We start from the raw sequence: 19,217 nt of genomic DNA, 5'->3' as shown, positions 1-19,217 counted from the left end.
GTTAAACTGTATGTAATGAACTTGCTGAGCTTTCTCGGTGCAGTGGTTCAACATTGTACATCACATCACTAGGATCACACCTGAATGTAGCTTTAAACAGATCCCTTTAGATGTTGTTTTCTGCCTTTTAAATATTCCATTGACACAGTAGCCAGGACCATTGATGGAAACCTGCTGGAAATGACAATTTTAGGAAAATATTTGTTGTTCAAACAAGAAGTATTTTTGAGTTTTTTCAATTGAATTGCATCCATAATTTCGTTAAGGATGAAAATTGCCAATGTATTAAGCACTAATTATTATATCAGTAAAACTTCATTAATAACATTTTACATACCTAGAAAAAAGGAAGCTTATCAAAATGTAAACAGTACTTAGAATTGTGTCTTTCAATGTATTCAGCACCTAAAGTATGAACTTTCTACCAGTCTTAAAATAAAAAATAATTTCTCCTTTTGGTAACCTGGGAAATATGGTTTCTTTAGTGCTTAAATTGAGTATTTCCACCCAAGGTAATGTGAATTTAGAATCTCTTTAAATTTTACAATATAGAGAAATGTATTTTTTATTAAATGGAAATGCATTGTATATGATGTGAAATCTCTATCTGTGGCAATTAAGAAAAACAACAAAAACAAAAACATATCTGTATCATTAAATCTATCAAATTTCCTTATCCTCTGGGAAAGAAAGTCAAATACTAAATGAAATCCTATATAATTGCAACTGAATGGACGTTTTCTTTTTCTTTCCCACCCCCCCTTTTTTTTTTAGTTTAGTTTAGTTTTGTTTTGTTTTGTTTTGTTTTGTTTTGTTTTGTTTTGTTTTGTTTTGTTTTGTTTTTCGAGACAGGGTTTCTCTGTGTAGCCCTGGCTGTCCTGGAACTCACTCTGTAGACCAGGCTGGCTTTGAACTCAGAAATCCACCTGCCTCTGCCTCCCAAGTGCTGGGATTAAAGGCGTGGGCCACCACCGCCCGGCTAGGATGGATGATTTCTTGAGGGACTTTTTCTAACAAAATGTAAACCAAAAATAATGTGCATAATTTTAACTAAATATCTATACTTAGCATTACTGAGGTATTTTGATGTATTGAATTATAACATATAGAGCATAGTATGCATGCATTATTAATAGTTTCATAATATTATAAGCCTACATGTAGTATTTCCTTAAATTTGTGCTTTTATCTCCCTGTAGAATAAATCTTGTGGATTTACATTTTAACTTAAAATATATTACAATAAAAATGGCATTTAAACAGATGACCTCGGTTTACTCCATGGTGCACATCTACCTATCTTGTAAGAAAATGCAAACCTAAACCACACAAATTCACATGAGAAATATGGTGAACTCAAGTACCTATAGAAAATTACTGATAAAAAAAATAACCATAAAAGATCAAAGGTTGACTTTGGACCTACTTTCCAATATTGTAATCAGGTTTGGTGAGAGGTTGTTAACAAAGAGAGAATGTGTTGCACATACCAAAGAAACAACATAATTAAAATCATACATTGAATTCCAAATCTGATTAGATCAAAAGGCTTAACAAATGGGTAAGTCCTTCTTTAACTTATTTCAGATGGCAATATATTCAGTAGTATTTGAGCACCTGTTAGAAACTCAAAATTTCAAGCAACCAATACAAAGATTTTTAGTGTGTTTGCATTTCATATTTATTGTGAATAGAGCAATGACTAACAGGACTGAGCAAGAATTTATGGAGTAGGTTAGTGAGTCCTTTGTCCATATGCCAGGGAGTAGTATGGCTTAGTCATATGGTACATTTAATTTTAGTTTTTAAAATCTTCCGCCGGGCGTGGTGGCGCACGCCTTTAATCCCAGCACTCGGGAGGCAGAGGCAGGCGGATTTCTGAGTTCGAGGCCAGCCTGGTCTACAAAGTGAGTTCCAGGACAGCCAGGGCTACACAGAGAAACCCTGTCTCGAAAAACAAAAAAAACAAAAAAAAAAAACCATACTGATTTCCAAAGTTGCTGTACTAGTTTCCAATCTTGGACACATGAGTGAATTTTCTGATTTCTCTGCTGTATTTTCTGTCAATTTCATTGGTGATCTTTGCTGAATGACTGTAGCAGGATGACTTCTCAAAGGTGTTTGAGATCCTAGGGCTATCTTTGAATGGGTTATTTTTATTATAATTTCACTTATGATTTCTTTATAAATTCTAGATATTTAAATCTCTCTTTAAAATAGAGCTGTCAAAGAACCTCTCCCAATCTATGGGATTTCTTCTTCATTATTGAGTGTGACATGGCCAATTCAAGGGACAGTGTGACATGGTTCATGACCCAGGAACAGAGCCAGCAGGAAATGGACCTCTGGGAGTGTTGATGGTTGCTGTGGGCATGAGGCTTGTTTGTAAACTAATGTACATATTTTTTCATGTTTCTCCTTTGAGGAACTCTCTGCCAAGGTTAATGACTCCATGATAATTAAAAGACAGCACAAGTCAGATAGGTGAGGGTGTAGATAATGGCTCAGTAAAATGGTAAAAGATAAGGTCTTCAGAATAACACTTTAGGCTTTGAGAAAGAACTCTGAAAACATGAGCTCTAAAAATATAATTTCTCAACTATGCAAAATATAAGAATACAATATGAGTTGTATAAGGAACTTTGAAGAACTGTCCAGCAACAAGCCCAGGGTGTGATCCAGCTCAAGGGGAGGTGCCAAAGCCTGACACTTTTGCTGGGGATGTTGAGCACTCACAAAAGGGGACCCATCAAGACTGCACTCCAAGAGACCCAGCAAGCAGCTGAAAGAGTTAGATGTTGATGTTTGCACCCAACCAATGGACAAAAGCAGCTGACCCTGGTTGTTGAATTAGGAAAGGCTGAAAGAAGGTGAGGTTAAGGGTTATCCTGTGGGAGGACCAGCAGTCTCAGTTAATCTAGACACCCCAGTATCTCTAGAACACTGGACCACCAAACAGACAGCATGCACCGGCTGGTGTGAGGCCCCCAACACACATACAGAGAAGGACTTCTGGGTCTGTGTTCATTCAAGGATGGGGCACCTAACCCTCAAGAGACTGGAGGCCCCAGGGAGTTTGTAGGTCGGGTGGGGTGAGGGGTGGGGATGTCTGCGTGTGGACAGGGGTTGGAAGCTAGGATTGGGATGTGGAACAGTCAGAGTGGGGGTGGGGAGGAATAGAATGTGGAATGTGAAAAATAAATTAATTTTAAAAATAAAATAAAAAGGATGCAATATGAGTTGTATAAGGAGCTTTGCAGAACTAAAAGAACAGAGGAATCTGCACTGTGAGCCAGCTTGTCTGGCAGATACAAAACTAAGCAGATTCTGAGTTCAAGGCCAACCTGAGACAAAGCTAGGTTAGGCCCAGGTGTGATAGGAATGGCAATCTCAGAGGGAGATCCCACCCAGTAAACTTACTGTGTGTACTTAACAAAGACAGGCAGATCTCTGAATTCATTTGCAATGTTAAACACATATTCTTGCTAGCTCTATCTAAGAATCATGGGGCTGGGTCCTTGGAATCTGATTCCTGAGGTAATCATAAGGCAACCTGGAATAATGGCTTAATGAATGTATAAATAGAACCTGGACTTTTGATCTACAAGAGAGGAGCTATCCAGCAAGAAGGCAGGACATCAAGTGAGTGATGGGGTTTCCATCCAACAGTCAAAACTCTGATCCATAATTATTCCTGTCTGAAAGAATTACAGGGATGGAAATGGAGAGGAGCCTGAGGAAAAGAAAGTCCCGTGACAGGCCCAAAGTGGGATCCATTGAAAGAGTTAATTACTGGACACCTGAACTCTCCATGAACTCTTCAGCTCAGAGTTCTCTTACCCCTCCCATCCAGAGATAGTTCCCGGAGCACTCCTGAACTTTTTACCCCAAGGTACCCCCTCCCAATTGGAAACTGCTCCAGGAACATTTTTTAGATAAGGGGTCTCCTGGAAAAAACCTAGTCCTACCCCTCCCAACTGAAGACTATGCCAAGAACATTTTTGAGATAGGGGCCTCCTGGTACTGTCCCAGAATGTTCCAATAGATCGAGTACATTGCCAAAATATAGGACACGACCCCTTGGTTATGTAAAGCCCCTTGGCAGAACACCTTGGTGACGTAAAACTTGTACTTTTTACCTGGCTATTTCCTATAAAAGCTTGTGAAAAGTTTGGGCTAATTGCCGAATCTCCTCTGCACCTTGCAGGCTGCATGAGATCCGGCCCCAGATATCTGGTATATGTGCTTTCTGTCTGCTTTCTTGTCGTTGCTGTATTAAATCTTGCTCTCTATACATCTTAAGTACCGGTCTCAGTGTCTTCTTGGGTGCGCGGCTGACCCGAGGCTTGAGTGAGTGCCTCCCTTTGGGAGTTTTGGAGTCTTTCATTTGGTGCGTTGGCCGGGAATCAGCGCGTTTACCCAGAAGTCCTGGACCCGCTCAGAAGTAAGATTTACTGTTCTGCTTTGGTCTGGTGTCTGTGTTCTGTTAATTTCTGAGAGGCCAGGAAGGCCATTCTGTATGAGCGATCGCTGTTCTGGTTTTGCGTGACGCTCTGTGCTCAGTAGGAGCACCAGAGATCGCACTCCGGGAGGGAATGCGAAGTGGGTAAGGAGCAGACGTGCCCAGGTGCCCACCGTCCGATCTGCCCCTGGGAGACGTCCCAGGTGAGATAGGGGAGGACTAAGGACGCTTAGTGGACCCCTCTGTGCGAGATCGTGGGTTCGAGTCCCACCTCGTGCTTCAGGGTGCGAGATCGTGGGTTCGAGTCCCACCTCGTGCTTTGGTTTTTTTCTTTTTGTCTCAGTCTCGTGTCTGCTTTTGTCGTGTCCACTCTTGTTGTGTCTGCTATTAATCTAGAAATGGGACAATCTGCTGGGTGTGTAGGTGTGGAACTGCTGCATTTGTGTATTCTGAGATTGTGGGTTTATTCTGGCAGTGGCTGTGAGAGGACGACTGTCTATGGCCTCACGGTCGGCACCCCAAAAGAGATGTTCCAAGGGAGACCCTGGAAGGAGTGCCCAGGGTACAGAACAGTCAAAAAGACCTGGCTGTTGCCTGGCAGAGTGAAAGAGAGAGAGAATGTTCTCTCTGCCAGAGCGGGAGTGGATGTAGAATCCCACCCCTATCAGGAAAAAGAGTCAATGTGAAATCCGACCCCGTCAGAAAAAAGTGTTTGGCTGGTTGTGTAAGTCCAGGCGTGGACGAGTGTGCTTGTTTGTGGCCACATGACAAGACTGTGTGTGTGTGTGTGTGTTAACCCTTTGTCGACTGTAGACTTGGACTGACGTCAGGACAGAATTAGTCAGCAATGGTTTTAAAAAGGAAAAAAAAAAAAAAGGAGAAAAAAGAACCATCAGGCCGGTCTTGCCCACCGCGCTCTCGGCGAGGCAGTGCCAGCGGCTCGCAGCGGGCGGGCAGCGCCGGCCAGCCTGGCTGCGGGGCCATCGTGGGGCAAGACCAGCTGCCACCGGCCGACAGGGGCAGCACACGGTCCGCACTCGGCTGGGGAGCCCCAGGCTGCTCAAAAGAGCTCTGAAATGCAGAGCTGGGCTAAAGATTTCCGGCTTTGGTGGCGCAGTTAGGGCTTTGATAGCAGCAGTGGTGCTGAGGTTCTGGCTTCTGCAGGCACGGCAGAAGCAGAGGCTGTCTGTGCCCCGAGTTGTGAAATGCTGATAGTGAGTGCAGCGGCCTGCCGGCCCCCGCCTGCCGGTCCCGGAGTGGCCGTGAAGCCTGCCACAGCTGGGGAGGGGCCGACTACAGCCGCCGTCCCTCCTTTGGCCCCCCCAGAGTCTGCCCGCACTCCTTTGTGCCTGCCTGGCTGCGTGCTCCCTCCCCAAAGACAGTGCAGAGAGCACAGGGCGTCTATCAGGTAGTTAAATAGTTAAATTGCTGCCTCTGCCTGCCTGCCAGCGTTTGTTTGCCACTCCCAGGAGTTTACACCGCATTCCGGCGCGCAGCGGAGACTCCGCTCTGGGCTCTTCGCATCAAAGGGTTTGTTTTCAGCCTTTGCCTGCCTCTTGGGTGGGAGAAAGGCTCATTCTCCTGCCCCCTGTATCCTGTCTCTTGTAAACAGAAAAAATTGTGTTCATTTTGAAATATCAGTGGTCTGATGTGAAAACTGCACTCCCTTCTCTGCCCCATGTGTTTTTTCTTCTCAGGCACTGCCCTGAGCTGTGTGAGTTTGTTCTAAGCTCCGGTGAGGGAGACATACAAGGTAAGGAGCACCTGACTGCCAGGCTCTGTTGAGGGTCTCATGTCTGTGGGACTAGAAAATGTCCCATCGATCTGACCTAGGTTATGAAAAGTTACAAAAGTTAAGTGACAGAATATAGATGTAATAATTAGATCCATTGCAGTTAAGAAACAGGAGCAAAGAGAGATAAATGACAAAGATTAGAACTTAGCACAGTGATACTTGCTAATAATACTAGCACTTAGAGATGATCTGTAAGAAATAAGGAGTCAGAAAATTTTTCAAAAAAAGATAAGAGAAATGAAATGCTGGTCACAAAAGTCAGGGAGACTAGAAAACTTAGTACCTGGCAACAAAAAAAAAAAGAAAGCTTTTGGCTAAAGATCAGAGTGTTTGCTGTTGAAAAAGAAGAACACTGGGTGAGAGACTGTCCTAACAAAAAGAAGAGGAGCCCCCCCCTCCTCAAGACAAAACCCTTCACCTGTTCGTGGCTAAAAATAAAGAGATAGAAGAAGGGGTGCTAACACAGAAGCTGAGTCCTTAAAAGAGACCGGTGGTCTACCTGTTAAAAGCAGCTAAAAAGAGACTGTGTTTTCATATTCCTCCACTAACCAATGCAAAGCAAGTTTAAAAGGTTCCTGGACACTACAGGTCCTTGCAAACTGTGGATCCCAGGTTCTGCTGCATTAAAAAGATAAACAGCCCCTCGTATAAGAAATAAAGAACAACCTTGGATGGCCTTAGATGCTATTGAGACTGCCCTAATGTTGTCCCCAACTTTGGGACTCCTAAATGTGACTGAGAACAAAAATATTGCTAAAGAGGTTCTTACTCAGAAATTGGGACCCTAAAAGACCAGTGGCACTTGAAAAATTAGACCTGGTGACTGAGGGATGGCCTGCTTGTCTGCACATAGTGGCTTCTGGTCAGAGACACATGATTCAATTGTTTCCCTGGCTGATGGACACATTATTAGAGCTTTTTTTGACAGAACAAGTGACTTTTGCTTCCCCTGCTAACCTGCTGAGTCTTCACCTACTCATCGAAGGAACTTTGGCTCAGAAGGCTGAACTCCTGGCGCTAACCCAAGCCCTGCGGTTGGCTGAAGGCAGAGACATCAAAGACAAAGAAAAAATTCTGGCCCTCCTAGAAGCTCCTGAATGAACTGGGTGAGTTGGGATATCGGGTATCGGCTAAGAAAGCTCAGCTATGTCGTACCGAGGTGCCGACGACGGAAAGCGGTGGCTCACCGAAGCCAAGGAAAAGGCTGTGATGCTGATCCCAACCCCCACCACCCCGCGCCACGTGAGTTTCTGGGAACGGTGGGCTTTTGCAGATTCTGGACTAAAGAAAAAGTCCCATTCACCTGGACTGAGGAACACCAAAAAGCCTTTGACAGCATAAAGGCAGCCTTGCTTGCAGCCCCCGCTCTGGTTTTGCCAGATCTGACTAAGCCTTTTACCCTACACGGATGGCAGTAGCCTCATGGTTAAAGGTAAGCGGAAGGCGGGGACAGCAGTGCAGCAGTGGACAAAAAGCAGGTGATCTAGGCCAGCAGCCTCCCTAAAGAGACTTCAGCCCAAAAAGCTGAACTTGTGGTTTTGATACAAGCTTTATAAATGACACTGACAGCGGGTATGCTTTTGCCACTGTATGGAACAATATGCAGACAAAGAAAGCTGTTGACATCTGCAGAAAAAGACGTTCTCAATATGGATAAATGATACTGCTCACATAGTCATCAAGAAGACTATTAAAGAAAATTTTTTTTCCAAGGTTCAGAGTGCCAAAAGCAATAGTTGCCCAGGTAAGTCAGGGTGTGGCCAAGCATTTAGAGGTCAAATAAAAATTACATTGTGTGTATAGACCTCAGAGCTCAGGATAGATAAAAATTAGTCAAAAACTCTAAGACAGACCTTGGCAAAATTAATCGTGGAGACTGGCATGGACTTGGTGTTCCTTCCCTATGTCCTATCTCTTGATTCAGTTTTACTCTGTTTAAGATCCTTTATGAAACTCCTATGCCCATCATAGTCTCAAATGATGTGTTTAAACCTATGTTGTTAATAATGCTCTGTATGCTAAGTTAAAAGGGCTTGCAGGTGATACAGAAAAAAGTTTGGTCACAACTGGTTACAGTGAACGAGCTGGATATCCCAAGGACATCTCACCAGTTCCAGCCAGAGATCTGATCTACGTGCACCTGCGTCATGCCCAGACCCTAACTAAATTAGTTATTGAGACTGGCGGTAAAGACTGGGTGACCCTCCTTCCCTTTGTGCTTCTCAGAGTCCGAAACACACCTGGACGTTTTACTTCTTTGACTGAGTCTAGCAGGATATTGGATCCCTGTGTTGACTCTTTCTCACCCTCTGCTCTGTTTACCCATTTAAAGGCCTTGGAGGTTGTCAGAACACAGATCTGGGACCAGATCAAAGAAGCTCATGCACCTGAGACTACAGCAGTTCGGTCCTTGTCAGATGACATCGCACCGGCGCTCTTGAGCCTCGGTGGAAAGGACCATATCTGATACTGTTAACAACTCCACGCCTCCCACGTCAAGAAGGCTCCCAGCCAGGGTAGAGGCAACCATGAAGACAACTGGACGGTGGCAACTACTGACAATCCTCTTAAACTTCGCTTGTGTCGTGGGGGCCACCCTAAGCCTAGGGAACGACAACCCTCTTGCCCCGATTCAACAGTCATGGGAAGTGCTTAATGGGGAGGGAAACATTGTATGGGCAATCACTGCAGCACATCCCCCTTGGACTTGGTGGCCTGATCTCACACCTGACATTTGTAAGTTAGTAGCAGGATCTCCCAATTGGGACCTCCCTGACCATACTGATCTTAGTAACCCACCCCCTGAACAGCGGTGTGTTTCAGGTGGAATAGGGAACATGTATGGGTGTTCAGGGCAGTTCTACCGGGCTAATCTTAGAGCTGCACAGTTTTATGTTTGCCCTGGTCAGGGTCAAAACAAAGAGCTTCAACAAAAATGTGGGGGGGCATCAGATTACTTCTGTGGCAAATGGACATGTGAAACGACAGGGGATGCCTACTGGAAGCCTTCCTCTGACTGGGATCTAATCACGGTAAAACGAGGTAGTGGTTATGATAAGCCATATCAAGGAGAAAGAGATCCCCATAAATATCCAAACTATGGCGACCTCCATCCAAATGAGGCCGCCATAGGAGCTTATGGGTGTGCTACTGAAAACAGCCCCCCAGGACCATGCAAAGGTAAATACTGCAACCCCCTACTTATAAAATTCACTGAAAAAGGAAAACAAAATCGTTTAAGTTGGCTTAAAGGAAATAAGTGGGGTTGGCGTGTATCCAGTCCACCGAGAGACCCTGGGTTCATTTTTACAATCAGGCTAACAGTGAGACCTTCCCTATCGACCTTAGTTTCCCCACCGCCCCTAGATACAAAAAGCCGTCTGGTCAGTCTAGTTCAAGGAGCTTTTTTAGTGTTGAATAGGACTAATCCTAATATGACTCAATCATGTTGGTTATGCTATGACTCTAGGCCCCCTTATTATGAAGGAATTGCTCAGATCAGGACTTATAATACTACTTCAGACCATTCTCAATGCCTTTGGGGAGAAAACAGAAAGCTGACTCTGGAAGCAGTTTCAGGAAGTGGACTCTGTTTAGGCCAGGCACCTCAGGATAAACGGCACCTTTGTAATCAGACCCAGAACATCCAGCCTAGCAAAAGTGGTCAGTATCTGGTGCCTCCCATAGACACAGTATGGGCTTGCAATACCGGTCTCACTCCTTGTGTATCTCTATCTGTTTTTAATAGTTCCAAAGACTTCTGCATTTTAGTTCAGCTTATTCCTAGACTCCTGTATCATGATGATAGCTCCTTTTTAGATAAGTTTGATCATCGGGTCCGTTGGAGAAGAGAGCCCATTACCTTAACCCTGGCAGTACTTTTGGGATTGGGAGTAGCAGCAGGAGTAGGTACAGGGACCGCTGCCTTAATTCAGACCCCCCAATACTATGAAGAATTACGTACAGCTATGGACATTGATATTAGAACTATAGAACAGTCTATAACTAAATTAGAAGAATCTTTAACTTCCCTGTCTGAAGTAGTGCTGCAAAATAGGAGGGGATTAGACTTATTATTCCTTAAAGAAGGAGGACTTTGTGCTGCCCTAAAAGAAGAATGTTGTTTTTATGTTGATCATTCAGGAGTAATCAAAGACTCTATGGCCAGACTTAGAGAACGCCTAGATATGCGTAAAAGAGAGAGAGAAAGCCAACAAGGATGGTTCGAAAGCTGGTTTAATAAGTCCCCTTGGCTTACCACTCTCCTCTCCTCCATAGCAGGACCCTTAATTATACTTATGCTTTTGCTCACTCTCGGCCCCTGCATTCTTAATAAGTTAGTGGCTTTTGTCAGAGAAAGAATAAATACAGTGCAAGTTATGGTATTAAGGCAACAATATCGGGTCCTTCAGGAAGCCGGTACCCAGCTCTAAGATTAGAGCTTGTCCCTAAAAGAAGGGGGGAATGAAAGAGTTAATTACTGGACACCTGAACTCTCCATGAACTCTTCAGCTCAGAGTTCTCTTACCCCTCCCATCCAGAGATAGTTCCCGGAGCACTCCTGAACTTTTTACCCCAAGGTACCCCCTCCCAATTGGAAACTGCTCCAGGAACGTTTTTTAGATAAGGGGTCTCCTGGAAAAAACCTAGTCCTACCCCTCCCAACTGAAGACTATGCCAAGAACATTTTTGAGATAGGGGCCTCCTGGTACTGTCCCAGAATGTTCCAATAGATCGAGTACATTGCCAAAATATAGGACACGACCCCTTGGTTATGTAAAGCCCCTTGGCAGAACACCTTGGTGACGTAAAACTTGTACTTTTTACCTGGCTATTTCCTATAAAAGCTTGTGAAAAGTTTGGGCTAATTGCCGAATCTCCTCTGCACCTTGCAGGCTGCATGAGATCCGGCCCCAGATATCTGGTATATGTGCTTTCTGTCTGCTTTCTTGTCGTTGCTGTATTAAATCTTGCTCTCTATACATCTTAAGTACCGGTCTCAGTGTCTTCTTGGGTGCGCGGCTGACCCGAGGCTTGAGTGAGTGCCTCCCTTTGGGAGTTTTGGAGTCTTTCACCATCGCAAGGGGAGGTTCCAAGTCCTGACACTATTACTGAGTTTATGGTGCACTCACAAAAATGTAACTAACTTGACTGCCCTCCGAAAGACTCAACAAGCAGATGAAAGAATCAGATGCAGATATTTGCACCCAACCAATGGACAGAAGCAGCTGATCCCTGTTGTTGAATTATGGAAGGCTGAAAAAAGCTGAGGAGAAGGGCGATCCTGAAGGAGGACCAGCAGTCTCAATTAATCTGGACCCCCAAGATCTCTCAAAGACTGGACCACCAAACAGGCAGCATTCACCAGCTGATATGAGGCTGCAACACACATACAGAGAAGGACTTCTGGGTCTGTGTTCATTCAGGGATGAGGCACATAACCCTCAAGAGACTGAAGGCTCCAGGGAGTTTGGAGGTCAAGTGGGGTGGGGTGTGGGGACATCAACATGGAGAAAGGTAGGAATAGAGGAGGTATGGGATTTGGAACAGTCGGAGGGTGGATCAGAGGATGGGGTGAATAAAATATGCAGTGTAAAAGAATTAATTAATTAATTAGTTAGTTAATTAGTTAATTAATTAATTAATAAAAAGAGAAAATGAATTATGAAAAAGAGGAGCTGTCCAGAGAGTATTGGAATTCCAAAGAGAGATGTCTTGAGAGACAGCTGTCTGGAAAGTTATCTTGAGCAGAACTCTATTCATTCATCCAAATATCCAGATCCCCTCTGCAACCTGAGGCTAGTCCTTGGCACTTCACTCAAATTTTGTTTCTTTAACTGTGCTAAAGTATTTTAGTTATATAAATTCCAACTTGTCAATCATTGGCCTTAATTCTGGGAATAAAGGGAATTCTATTGAGAAAGTTCTTTCAAATAGATTGATAGATGATAGACAGAGGATATATAGATATATAATGGATGTATTTGTATATAGAAAGATTCTTAGATAGGTAAGTATATATACATATATGCACATACCTATCAAAATATCCATTTACATATGTAATGTATTAATCTATTTTCTGAATAAGATTCACTTTTTTCTAAACATTAAGGTCAACAATTAACAACTTGGAATATATATATATATATATATATATATATATATATATATACACACACACACACACACACACACACACACAGTCAAACAAGTGTTAAGAAAGGAACAAATGCCTAGTACTTTATTCCTGGCCAATAAATAAAATCCATGGCTGGTAAAACCATAAGGCCTAGGGCAGACCCTATTACTATTACATTACTAAGTGGACATAGTAACAAACTGTCTTATAAATACTTGCCATTATACTCATCGTTTAGTGCAGTTCTTAGCCATTAACAGAGAACCTGTCTGCCCCACCCCATGGGCAGAAGTTTATGCAGAGACACTTGACACTGTAGAGAAAAAGTGATTCTGGGGTGTTTAGCATTATTATAAACATTTTTATCATTCTCCTTGTCCCCAAATCTTAAAAGATAATCACAGAAAAAGAGGCTAGAAAGACTGTAGGAGTCAGAAAATAGGGCAGACTAAAGGAAAATGTGTCCTTTTGGTGTAATGGGCCATTACACCATGAACTCAGAGCAGATATGGTTGTATGAATGATATCAAGCCAGTCAACATTTTTGCACAGAAAAATGAGAGGATTATAAGACCTTTCATCTAGCTGAAAAGCAATTGGCTGTAGATGGCTTCTATATGAGAGTCAGTTTTCTTCTGGTCTGTTACCTCTGGAAGGTTGCTCATGAAGCACTGGGTATCACTACACCCATGCACATCAATAGATTCACTGGGAATAAAAAAGAAGAGGGCATGAGGTTCGGGGGAGTTTTGGGATGGATATAATCAAAGCACACTACACATGTATTTAAAAATTCTCAAAGAATCAATATTTTAAATTGATACAGAAATAAATTAAATAAATCATTTAGAACAAAAGTACTGGTCTAATTCGATGTCTGCATGTGGAAGATTGCAAATAGATCCATATTTATCACCCGGCAGAAAACACAAATCCTAGTGAATCAAAAACCTCAATATAAAATGAGATACACTAAATCTAATTGAAGAGAATGTGGGCAGTAGCCTTGAACTCATGAGTACAGAAAACAACTCCCTGAACAGAACACAGACTACTCAGGCCCTAACATCAACAATTGATAAATGGAACCTCATGAAACTGAAAATATTCTGTAAGGCAAAGGAACTTCAATAGGACAAAATGGCACCATAAATATTGGGAAGTCATCTTCACCAACCATGTATCTGAATGAAGGCTGATATCCAAAATTTATAGAGAAGTTAGATACCAATAAGACAAAGAACCCAATTTAAAAATGAGGTATGAGCTAAACAGAGAATTCTCAACAGAAATCTCAAATGCCCCCCAAAAATACCCAAATACATTAGGTTAGCTGAGACATCAATTTTTTAACCAAAGCACATATCTTCAATACTGTATCCATACAAAAAGCCATAGAGTTAATTTGATCTTTTCACACAGATGTACAACTTAAGAGGGAGGGCCTGAAAAAAAATGAAATGAGGCTATTAAATGTTTTTTAGAAATATGTTGCCTTGATCTTATGTAGGACATGAAGAGTATGCTCTTTAACTTAGTAAATATTTTTAACATGTACAGATAAATTGTTGTAGCTAACCAATTCTTAATCAAAGGATTAAGGAGGCCAGGCAGTGATGGCACACCTTTAATCCTAGCACTTGGGAGGCAGAGGCAGGCAGATTTCTGAGTTTGAGGCCAGCCTTGTCTACAGAGTGAGTTCCAGGACAGCCAGGGCTACACAAAGAAACCCTGTCTCAAAAAAAAAAAAAAAAAAAAAAAAAACCCTCAAAATATCACTATGTGCACATGATATGATAGTACATATAAATGACCCTAAAAATTCCACCAGAGAACTAGTAAACAGCTTCAGTGCAGTAGCTGAATATAAAATTAACTCAAACAAAACAATGGCCTATGTCTACACAAAGGATAAACAGGCTGAGAAAGAAATTAGGGAAACAACACCCTTCACAATAGTCGCAAATAATATGAAATACCTTGATGTGACTCTAACTAAGGAAGTGAAAGGTCTGTATGGTAAGAACTTCAAGTCTCTGAAGAAAGAAATTAAAGAAGATGTCAGAAGATGGAAAGATCTCCCATGCTCATGGATTGGCAGGATCAATATAGTGAAAATTGCTATCTTGCCAAAAGCAATCTACAGATTCAATGCAATACCCATCAAAATTCCAACTCAATTCTTCAACGAATTAGAAAGGGCAATTTGCAAATTCATCTGGCATAACAAAAAACCTAGGATAGCAAAAACTCTTCTCAAGGATAAAAGTATCTCTGGTGGAAACACCATGCCTGACCTAAAGCTGTACTACAGAGCAATTGTGATAAAAACTGCATGGAACTGGTATAGTGACAGACAGGTAGACAAATGGAATAGAATTGAAGACCCAGAAATAAACCCACACACCTATGGTCACTTGATCTTTGACAAGGGGGCTAAAACCATCCAGTGGAAAAAAGACAGCATTTTCAACAAATGGTGCTGGCACAAATGGTGGTTATCATGTAGAAGAATGTGAATTGATCCATTCTTATCTCCCTGTACTAAGGTAAAGTCTAAGTGGATCAAGGAACTCCGCATAAAACCAGAGACACTGTAACTTATATAGGAGAAAGTAGGGGAAAGCCTGGAAGATATGGGCACAGGGGGAATATTCCTAAACAGAACAACAATGGCTTGTGCTATAAGATCGAGAATTGACAAATGGGAACTCATAAAATTGCAAAGCTTCTGTAAGGCAAAAGACACTGTCAATAAAACAAAAAGGCCACCAACAGATTGGGAAAGGATCTTTACCAATCCTAAATCAGATAGAGGAATAATATCCAATATATATAAAGAACTCAAGAAGCTGGACTCCAGGAAACCAAATAACCCCGTTAAAAAATGGGGCACAAAGCTAAACAAAGAATTCTTAACTGAGGAATATAGAATGGATGAGAAGCACCTTAAAAAAAATGTTCAACATCCTTAATCATCAGGGAAATGCAAATCAAAACAACCCTGATATTCTACCTCACACCAGTCAGAATGGCTAAGATCAAAAATTCATGTGACAGCAGATGCTGACTAGGATGTGGAAAAAGAGGAACACTTCTCCATTGCTGGTGGGATTGCACACTGAGACAACCACTCTGGAAATCAGTCTGGTGGTTCCTCAGAAAATTGGACATAGTACTACCGGAGGATCCAGCAATATCTCTCCTGGGCATATATCCAGAAGATGTTCCAACTGGTAATAAGAACACCTGCTCCACTATGTTCATTAGCAGCCTTATTTATAATAGCCAGAAGCTGGAAAGAACCCAGATGCCCCTCAACAGAGGAATGGATACAGAAAATGTGGTACATTTGCACAATGGAGGTAGTACTATTAAAAACAATGAATTTATGCAATCCCTAGGCAAATGGATGGATCTGGAGGGTATCATCCTGAGTGAGGTAACCCAATCACAAAAGAACTCACATGATATATACTCACTGATAAGTGGATATTAGCCCAGAAACTTAGAATACCTAAGATACAATTTGCAAAACACATTAAACTCAAGAACAACAAAGACCAAAGTGTGGACACTTTGCCCCTTCTTAGAATTGGGAACAAAACACCCATGGAAGGAGTTACAGAGACAAAGTTTGGAGCTGAGACAAAAGGGTCAACCATCCAGAGACTGCCCCACTCAGGGGTCCATCCCATAATCAGCCACCAAATGCAGACACTATTGCATATGCCAGCACGATTTTTCTGAAAGGACCCTGTTATAGCTGTCTTCTGTGAGGCTAAGCCAGTGCCTGTCAAAAACAGAAGTGGATGCTTACAGTCAGCTATTGGATGGAACACAGGGCCCCCAATGGAGGAGCTAGAGAAAGTACCCAAGGAGCTGAAGGGGTCTGCAACTCTATAGGTTGAACAACAGTATGAACTAACCAGTACCCCCAGAGCTCTTGTCTCTAGCTGCCTAGTTGGTCAACATTGGGAAGAGAGGCCCCTTGGTCTTGCAAACTTTATATGCCTCAGTACAGGGCAAACACCAGGGCCAAGATGTGGAAGTAGGTGGTTAGGGGAGCAGGGAGTGAGGGTATAGGGGACTTTCAGGATAGCATTTGAAATTTAAATGAAGTAAATACCTAATAAAAATTGGGGAAAAAATAGAATGGCTACTCTAGCTTGTTTCTTTGGACCATTGGCTTAGAAATTTGTTTCCAGACTTTTACTCTGAGGTAGTATCTATCTTTGATACTGAAATGTATTGCCTGTATGCAGCAAAATGCTGGGTCCTGTTTATGTATACAGTCTGTTAGTCTGTCTTTTGGGGGAAATTGACTCCATTTGTGTTAAGATATATTAAGGAAAAGTGATTGATACTTCCTTTTATTTTTGTTGTTAGAGGTGGAATTATGTTTGTGTAGCTATCTTCTTTGGGGTTTGTTGAAAGATTGTTTTTTTTTTATTTGCTTTTTCTAGTGTGTAGTCTCCCTCCTTTTGTTGGTATCTCCCATCTACTATCCTTTGTTGGGCTGGATTTATGAAAAGACATTGTGTAAATTTGGTTTTGACATGGAATATCTTGGTTTCTCCATCTAAGGTAATTGAGAGTTTTGCTGGGTATAGTAGTCTGGGCTGGCATTTGTGTTGACTTAGGTCTGACATCTGCACAGGATCTTCTGACTTTCATATTCTCTGGTAAGAAATCTGGTGTAATTCTGATAGGTCTGTCTTTATATGTTTGTTGACTTTTTCCCTTACTGCTTTTAATATTCTTTCTTTGTTTAGTGCATTTGGTGTTCTGATTATTATGTGTCCGGAGGAATTTCTTTTCTTGTCCACTCTATTTGGAGTTCTGTAGGCTTCTTGTATGTTCATGGGCATCTCTTTCTTTAGGTTAGGGATTTTTTACTTCTATAATTTTGCTGAAGACATTTGCTGGCCCTTTAAGTTGAAAATCTTCATTCTCATCTACTCCTAATATCCGTAGGTTTGGTCTTCTCATTGTGTCCTGGATTTCCTAGATGTTTTGGGTAGGATTTTTTTTTGCTTTTTGCATTTTCTTTGACTGTTGTGTCAATGTTTCCTATGGTATCTTCTGCACCTGAGATTCTCTCTTCTATCTTTTGTATTCTGTTGGTGGTGCTTGCATCTATGACTCCTGATTTCTTTCCTAGGTTTTCTAACACCAGGGTTGTCTCTCTTTTTTATTTCTTTGTTTCTACTTCCATTTTTAGATCTTGGATGGTTTTGTTCATTTCCTATGCCTGCTTGATTGTGTTTTTCTTCTTTAAGGGATTCTTTGTGTTTCCTCTTTAAGGGCTTCTAGATGTTTACCTGTGTTCTCTATTTCTTTACAGGAGTTATTTATGTCCTTCTTGAAGTCCTCTACCACCATTATGAGAAGTGATTTTAAATCCAAATCTTGCTTTTCCAGTGTGATGGTATATCCACGACTTGCTATAGTGGGATAATTGGATTCTGATGATGCCAAGTCCCACCATCTGATTATATCTAGTGCTATGAGCCCTCACTATATCTGACTGGAACCTGTCCTTCCTGTGATCCTCCTTGTGTCAGAACTCCTCAGAGTTCAGCTGTCTCTGGTATCCTGTGATCCTGAGATCCTGAGTGTGTCAGAGCTCCTGCTACTCAAGCTGCCTCTGTGACCTGAGATCCTTGTGTGACCAAGCTCCTGAGATCCTGGGAACCTGTGAAACAGTGGTCCTGAGTGTATTAGGGTGCCTTGGAGTGGAAACTCTTCTGGGTGTTGTGGAACTGGCTGAGAATTTAGCATCTAAGATCTGCCTTAGCCTTAAGTAGCCTCTCTTTCCTATTTGTTCTCTTGAGTTTGATATATCCTTTCTCTGACTCATTCTCTTAAATATTTCTCTAAATTTTCACATTGTCTGCCCCTCAATTAGATGTCACTTTCAAGCATCCTGCTTTCCTTTTACAAAGTACCATTACCTTCATAGTTAGGGATTAAAAGTATGTACAAAGGGTGTGTCTGTATTCCAGTCAGAATGCTTAAAAGTATATCATTCCAGCAGACCTAGACCAGGCACAGACCTAGAAATTATTTCGATGTTATTCCTTGCCAGAGAAGCCATGTTGCTGAATTAATTTGTCTACTTTTGACAATTGTCACTATAGTATTTTGGGGTTTGTATTTAGAAAAAACATTGCTGAGCAATAAAAAGCCCTTTGCATCCATATACTATATTCTTAATAATGAGCATTTGGAGACTGTAGAAACTTAATGAAACTGGACTCCATAGGCTCATATATTTGAATGCTCAGTCCCTAGTAGGTGAAATTTTTGGAGAAGTGTTAGGAGGTGTGACATTGCTGGAGGATGTGTGTCAGTAGGGGCATGCTTTGTGGTTTCAAAGCCCATATCATTCCAGTTAGCTCTCTCTTTCTCTGCTTCATGCTTGTGAACTAGATATAAGCTCTCAGCTACTGCTCTAGCACCATGCATGCCTACATGCTGCCATGTTCCTTGTCCTGATGCTCATAGACTCTAATGGTCTGTAACTGTAAAGTCTTGATTAAATGCTTTTCTTTATAAATTGCCTTGGTCATGGAGTTTTTTCATAGTGATACAAAAGAGCCAAGAATCTAACATAAATTTGGAGAAGTCATCTTCCCATAGAAGAGCTTTATACTTCTTTGAGATGAGAGTGGGTAGTAGATATAATAGATTGGTGAGACACTTGTCTCAGAAGTAGAAGCTGAAAGTGTGAATTGGCACTAAGAACCTGGCAATCAAGCACAGACCACAGGTTATTATTGTTGAGCTAAGGATGTCTTGTGTTCTTTGGAACA

The sequence above is a fragment of the Mus caroli genome, unplaced genomic scaffold (assembly GCF_978045245.1).
Source record: "Mus caroli unplaced genomic scaffold, Mus_caroli_1 scaffold_13, whole genome shotgun sequence".
Lineage (NCBI taxonomy): Eukaryota > Metazoa > Chordata > Mammalia > Rodentia > Muridae > Mus > Mus caroli.
Note: the sequence above shows the minus strand (reverse complement) of the source record.